Raw genomic sequence first — 7,636 nt, 5'->3', positions numbered from 1 at the left:
AAGCACTGACATTTATCACTTTTGGGATTTTGACGACAGGTCCCGGGTCATCGTTTTTTTTTTCAAATTTTTTTTTTCATACTGTCCTATCATGGTTAAAAGGCAAAAAATATTCTTTAAACTGATGGTGAGGGTGGGGGAACGGATTCCGACAGCTGTTTAAAAAAAAAAAAAAAGCACTGACATTTATCACTTTTGGGATTTTGACGACAGGTCCCGGGTCATCAATTTTTTTTTTTTTTCATACTGTCCTATCATGGTTAAAAGGCAAAAAGTATTCTTTAAACTGATGGTGAGGGTGGGGGAACGGATTCCGACAGCTGTTTAAAAAAAAAAAAAAAGCACTGACATTTATCACTTTTGGGATTTTGACGACAGGTCCCGGGTCATCGTTTTTTTTTTTTTTTTTTTTTTTTATACTGTCCTATCATGGTTAAAAGGCAAAAAATTATTTAAACTGATGGTGAGGGTGGGGGAACGGATTCCGACAGCTGTTAAAAAAAAAAAAAAAAGCACTGACATTTATCACTTTTGGGATTTTGACGACAGGTCCCGGGTCATCGTTTTTTTTTTTTTTTTTTTTTTTTCATACTGTCCTATCATGGTTAAAAGGCAAAAAATATTCTTTAAACTGATGGTGAGGGTGGGGGAACGGATTCCGACAGCTGGTTTTTTGCCGTTGGATTCTGTTCCCCCCCTCTCATGTTTCTTAGCAGTGAGGTTCAAATACTCAACAAACTTTTGTTTTACACTTGTCCCCTATAGCCTAGTGGTCTAAGCACTGACATTTAACACTTTTGGGATTTTGACGACAGGTCCCGGGTCATCGTTTTTTTTATTTTTTATTTTTTTCATACTGTCCTATCATGGTTAAAAGGCAAAAAATCTTATTTAAACTGATGGTGAGGGTGGGGGAACGGATTCCGACAGCTGTTTAAAAAAAAAAAAAAAGCACTGACATTTATCACTTTTGGGATTTTGACGACAGGTCCCGGGTCATCGTTTTTTTTTTCATTTTTTTTTTTTTCATACTGTCCTATCATGGTTAAAAGGCAAAAAATATTCTTTAAACTGATGGTGAGGGTGGGGGAACGGATTCCGACAGCTGTTTAAAAAACAAAAAAAAAGCACTGACATTTATCACTTTTGGGATTTTGACGACAGGTCCCGGGTCATCAATTTTTTTTTTTTTTTCATACTGTCCTATCATGGTTAAAAGGCAAAAAAATTCTTTAAACTGATAGTGAGGGTGGGGGAACGGATTCCGACAGCTGTTTAAAAAAAAAAAAAAAGCACTGACATTTATCACTTTTGGGATTTTGACGACAGGTCCCGGGTCATCGTTTTTTTTTTTTTTTTTTTTTTTCATATTGTCCTATCATGGTTAAAAGGCAAAAAATATTCTTTAAACTGATGGTGAGGGTGGGGGAACGGATTCCGACAGCTGGTTTTTTGCCGTTGGATTCTGTTCCCCCCTCTCATGTTTCTTAGCAGTGAGGTTCAAATACTCAACAAACTTTTGTTTTACACTTGTCCCCTATAGCCTAGTGGTCTAAGCACTGACATTTAACACTTTTGGGATTTTGACGACAGGTCCCGGGTCATCGTTTTTTTTTTTTTTTTTTTTTTTTCATATTGTCCTATCATGGTTAAAAGGCAAAAAATTTCTTTAAACTGATGGTGAGGGTGGGGGAACGGATTCCGACAGCTGTTAAAAAAAAAAAAAAAAAGCACTGACATTTATCACTTTTGGGATTTTGACGACAGGTCCCGGGTCATCGTTTTTTTTTTCGTTTTTTTTTTTTCATACTGTCCTATCATGGTTAAAAGGCAAAAAATATTCTTTAAACTGATGGTGAGGGTGGGGGAACGGATTCCGACAGCTGTTTAAAAAAAAAAAAAAAGCACTGACATTTATCACTTTTGGGATTTTGACGACAGGTCCCGGGTCATCGTTTTTTTTTTCATTTTTTTTTTTTTCATACTGTCCTATCATGGTTAAAAGGCAAAAAATATTCTTTAAACTGATGGTGAGGGTGGGGGAACGGATTCCGACAGCTGTTTAAAAAAAAAAAAAAGCACTGACATTTATCACTTTTGGGATTTTGACGACAGGTCCCGGGTCATCGTTTTTTTTTTCATTTTTTTTTTTTCATACTGTCCTATCATGGTTAAAAGGCAAAAAATATTCTTTAAACTGATGGTGAAGGTGGGGGAACGGATTCCGACAGCTGTTTAAAAAAAAAAAAAAGCACTGACATTTATCACTTTTGGGATTTTGACGACAGGTCCCGGGTCATCGTTTTTCTTTTTTTTCTTTTTTTTTCATACTGTCCTATCATGGTTAAAAGGCAAAAAATATTGTTTAAACTGATGGTGAGGGTGGGGGAACGGATTCCGACAGCTGTTTAAAAAAAAAAAAAAAGCACTGACATTTATCACTTTTGGGATTTTGACGACAGGTCCCGGGTCATCAATTTTTTTTTTTTTTCATACTGTCCTATCATGGTTAAAAGGCAAAAAAATTCTTTAAACTGATGGTGAGGGTGGGGGAACGGATTCCGACAGCTGTTTAAAAAAAAAAAAAAAGCACTGACATTTATCACTTTTGGGATTTTGACGACAGGTCTCGGGTCATCAAATTTTTTTTTTTCTTCATACTGTCCTATCATGGTTAAAAGGCAAAAAATATTGTTTAAACTTATGGTGAGGGTGGGGGAACGGATTCCGACAGCTGTTTAAAAAAAAAAAAAAAGCACTGAAATTTATCACTTTTGGGATTTTGACGACAGGTCCCGGGTCATCGTTTTTCTTTTTTTTTTCTTTTTTTTTTATACTGTCCTATCATGGTTAAAAGGCAAAAAATATTCTTTAAACTTATGGTGAGGGTGGGGGAACGGATTCCGACAGCTGTTTAAAAAAAAAAAAAACACTGACATTTATCACTTTTGGGATTTTGACGACAGGTCCCGGGTCATCGTTTTTTTTTTTTTTTTTTTTTTTTCATATTGTCCTATCATGGTTAAAAGGCAAAAAAATTCTTTAAACTGATGGTGAGGGTGGGGGAACGGATTCCGACAGCTGTTAAAAAAAAAAAAAAAAGCACTGACATTTATCACTTTTGGGATTTTGACGACAGGTCCCGGGTCATCGTTTTTTTTTTCATTTTTTTTTTTCCATACTGTCCTATCATGGTTAAAAGGCAAAAAATATTCTTTAAACTGATGGTGAGGGTGGGGGAACGGATTCCGACAGCTGTAAAAAAAAAAAAAAAAGCACTGACATTTATCACTTTTGGGATTTTGACGACAGGTCCCGGGTCATCAATTTTTTTTTTTTTTTCATACTGTCCTATCATGGTTAAAAGGCAAAAAATATTCTTTAAACTGATGGTGAGGGTGGGGGAACGGATTCCGACAGCTGTTAAAAAAAAAAAAAAAAAGCACTGACATTTATCACTTTTGGGATTTTGACGACAGGTCCCGGGTCATCGTTTTTTTTTTTTTTTTTTTTTTTTCATACTGTCCTATCATGGTAAAAAGGCAAAAAAATTATTTAAACTGATGGTGAGAGTGGGGGAACGGATTCCGACAGCTGTAAAAAAAAAAAAAAAAAGCACTGACATTTATCACTTTTGGGATTTTGACGACAGGTCCCGGGTCATCGTTTTTTTTTTTTTTTTTCATATTGTCCTATCATGGTTAAAAGGCAAAAAATATTCTTTAAACTGATGTTGAGGGTGGGGGAACGGATTCCGACAGCTGTTTTAAAAAAAAAAAAAAGCACTGACATTTATCACTTTTGGGATTTTGACGACAGGTCCCGGGTCATCGTTTTTTTTTTCATTTTTTTTTTTTCATACTGTCCTATCATGGTTAAAAGGCAAAAAATATTCTTTAAACTGATGGTGAGGGTGGGGGAACGGATTCCGACAGCTGTTTAAAAAAAAAAAAAGCACTGACATTTATCACTTTTGGGATTTTGACGACAGGTCCCGGGTCATCAATTTTTTTTTTTTTCATACTGTCCTATCATGGTTAAAAGGCAAAAAATATTCTTTAAACTGATGGTGAGGGTGGGGGAACGGATTCCGACAGCTGGTTTTTTGCCGTTGGATTCTGTTCCCCCCCTCTCATGTTTCTTAGCAGTGAGGTTCAAATACTCAACAAACTTTTGTTTTACACTTGTCCCCTATAGCCTAGTGGTCTAAGCACTGACATTTAACACTTTTGGGATTTTGATGACAGGTCCCGGGTCATCGTTTTTTTTTATTTTTTTCATACTGTCCTATCATGGTTAAAAGGCAAAAAATATTCTTTAAACTGATGGTGAGGGTGGGGGAACGGATTCCGACAGCTGTTTAAAAAAAAAAAAAAAGCACTGACATTTATCACTTTTGGGATTTTGACGACAGGTCCCGGGTCATGGTTTTTTTTATTTTTTTTTTTTTTTTTATACTGTCCTATCATGGTTAAAAGGCAAAAAATTATTTAAACTGATGGTGAGGGTGGGGGAACGGATTCCGACAGCTGTTAAAAAAAAAAAAAAAAAAGCACTGACATTTATCACTTTTGGGATTTTGACGACAGGTCCCGGGTCATCGTTTTTTTTTTATAATTTTTTTTTTATACTGTCCTATCATGGTTAAAAGGCAAAAAAATTCTTTAAACTGATGGTGAGGGTGGGGGAACGGATTCCGACAGCTGTTAAAAAAAAAAAAAAAAAGCACTGACATTTATCACTTTTGGGATTTTGACGACAGGTCCCGGGTCATCGTTTTTTTTTTTTTTCATACTGTCCTATCATGGTTAAAAGGCAAAAAATATTCTTTAAACTGATGGTGAGGGTGGGGGAACGGATTCCGACAGCTGTTTAAAAAAAAAAAAAAAAGCACTGACATTTATCACTTTTGGGATTTTGACGACAGGTCCCGGGTCATCGTTTTTTTTTTTAAATTTTTTTTTTCATACTGTCCTATCATGGTTAAAAGGCAAAAAATATTCTTTAAACTGATGGTGAGGGTGGGGGAACGGATTCCGACAGCTGTTTAAAAAAAAAAAAAACACTGACATTTATCACTTTTGGGATTTTGACGACAGGTCCCGGGTCATCGTTTTTCTTTTTTTTTTTTTTTTTTTATACTGTCCTATCATGGTTAAAAGGCAAAAAATATTCTTTAAACTGATGGTGAGGGTGGGGGAACGGATTCCGACAGCTGTTTAAAAAAAAAAAAAAAGCACTGACATTTATCACTTTTGGGATTTTGACGACAGGTCCCGGGTCATCAATTTTTTTTTTTTTTTCATACTGTCCTATCATGGTTAAAAGGCAAAAAAATTCTTTAAACTGATGGTGAGGGTGGGGGAACGGATTCCGACAGCTGTTTAAAAAAAAAAAAAAAGCACTGACATTTATCACTTTTGGGATTTTGACGACAGGTCCCGGGTCATCGTTTTTTTTTTTTTTTTTTTTTTTCATATTGTCCTATCATGGTTAAAAGGCAAAAAATATTCTTTAAACTGATGGTGAAGGTGGGGGAACGGATTCCGACAGCTGTTTAAAAAAAAAAAAAAGCACTGACATTTATCACTTTTGGGATTTTGACGACAGGTCCCGGGTCATCGTTTTTTTTTTTTTTTTTTTTTTCATACTGTCCTATCATGGTTAAAAGGCAAAAAAATTCTTTAAACTGATGGTGAGGGTGGGGGAACGGATTCCGACAGCTGTTTAAAAAAAAAAAAAAAGCACTGACATTTATCACTTTTGGGATTTTGACGACAGGTCCCGGGTCATCAATTTTTTTTTTTTTTTCATACTGTCCTATCATGGTTAAAAGGCAAAAAAATTCTTTAAACTGATGGTGAGGGTGGGGGAACGGATTCCGACAGCTGTTTAAAAAAAAAAAAAAGCACTGACATTTATCACTTTTGGGATTTTGACGACAGGTCCCGGGTCATCGTTTTTTTTTTTTAATTTTTTTTTTCATACTGTCCTATCATGGTTAAAAGGCAAAAAATATTCTTTAAACTGATGGTGAGGGTGGGGGAACGGATTCCGACAGCTGTTTAAAAAAAAAAAAAAAGCACTGACATTTATCACTTTTGGGATTTTGACGACAGGTCCCGGGTCATCGTTTTTTTTTTTTTTTTTTTTTTTCATATTGTCCTATCATGGTTAAAAGGCAAAAAATATTCTTTAAACTGATGGTGAAGGTGGGGGAACGGATTCCGACAGCTGTTTAAAAAAAAAAAAAAGCACTGACATTTATCACTTTTGGGATTTTGACGACAGGTCCCGGGTCATCGTTTTTCTTTTTTTTCTTTTTTTTTCATATTGTCCTATCATGGTTAAAAGGCAAAAAATATTGTTTAAACTGATGGTGAGGGTGGGGGAACGGATTCCGACAGCTGTTTAAAAAAAAAAAAAAAGCACTGACATTTATCACTTTTGGGATTTTGACGACAGGTCCCGGGTCATCAATTTTTTTTTTTTTTTCATACTGTCCTATCATGGTTAAAAGGCAAAAAAATTCTTTAAACTGATGGTGAGGGTGGGGGAACGGATTCCGACAGCTGTTTAAAAAAAAAAAAAAGCACTGACATTTATCACTTTTGGGATTTTGACGACAGGTCCCGGGTCATCGTTTTTTTTTTCGTTTTTTTTTTTTTCATACTGTCCTATCATGGTTAAAAGGCAAAAAATATTCTTTAAACTGATGGTGAGGGTGGGGGAACGGATTCCGACAGCTGTTTTAAAAAAAAAAAAAAAGCACTGACATTTATCACTTTTGGGATTTTGACGACAGGTCCTGGGTCATCGTTTTTTTTTTTCGTTTTTTTTTTTTCATACTGTCCTATCATGGTTAAAAGGCAAAAAATATTCTTTAAACTGATGGTGAGGGTGGGGGAACGGATTCCGACAGCTGTTTTAAAAAAAAAAAAAAAGCACTGACATTTATCACTTTTGGGATTTTGACGACAGGTCCCGGGTCATCGTTTTTTTTTTTTTTTTTTTTTTTCATACTGTCCTATCATGGTTAAAAGGCAAAAAATTATTTAAACTGATGGTGAGGGTGGGGGAACGGATTCCGACAGCTGTTAAAAAAAAAAAAAAAAGCACTGACATTTATCACTTTTGGGATTTTGACGACAGGTCCCGGGTCATCGTTTTTTTTTTTTTTTTTTTTTTTCATACTGTCCTATCATGGTTAAAAGGCAAAAAATTATTTAAACTGATGGTGAGGGTGGGGGAACGGATTCCGACAGCTGTTAAAAAAAAAAAAAAAAGCACTGACATTTATCACTTTTGGGATTTTGACGACAGGTCCCGGGTCATCGTTTTTTTTTTTTTTTTTTTTTTTTTATACTGTCCTATCATGGTTAAAAGGCAAAAAATATTCTTTAAACTGATGGTGAGGGTGGGGGAACGGATTCCGACAGCTGTTAAAAAAAAAAAAAAAAGCACTGACATTTATCACTTTTGGGATTTTGACGACAGGTCCCGGGTCATCGTTTTTTTTTTTTTTTTTTTTTTTCATACTGTCCTATCATGGTTAAAAGGCAAAAAATTATTTAAACTGATGGTGAGGGTGGGGGAACGGATTCCGACAGCTGTTAAAAAAAAAAAAAAAAGCACT

This window comes from Phoxinus phoxinus, assembly GCF_949152265.1.
Source record: "Phoxinus phoxinus genome assembly, chromosome: 10".
Lineage (NCBI taxonomy): Eukaryota > Metazoa > Chordata > Actinopteri > Cypriniformes > Leuciscidae > Phoxinus > Phoxinus phoxinus.
The sequence above is the reverse complement of the archived record's forward strand: the minus strand, read 5'-3'. Positions refer to the sequence as shown.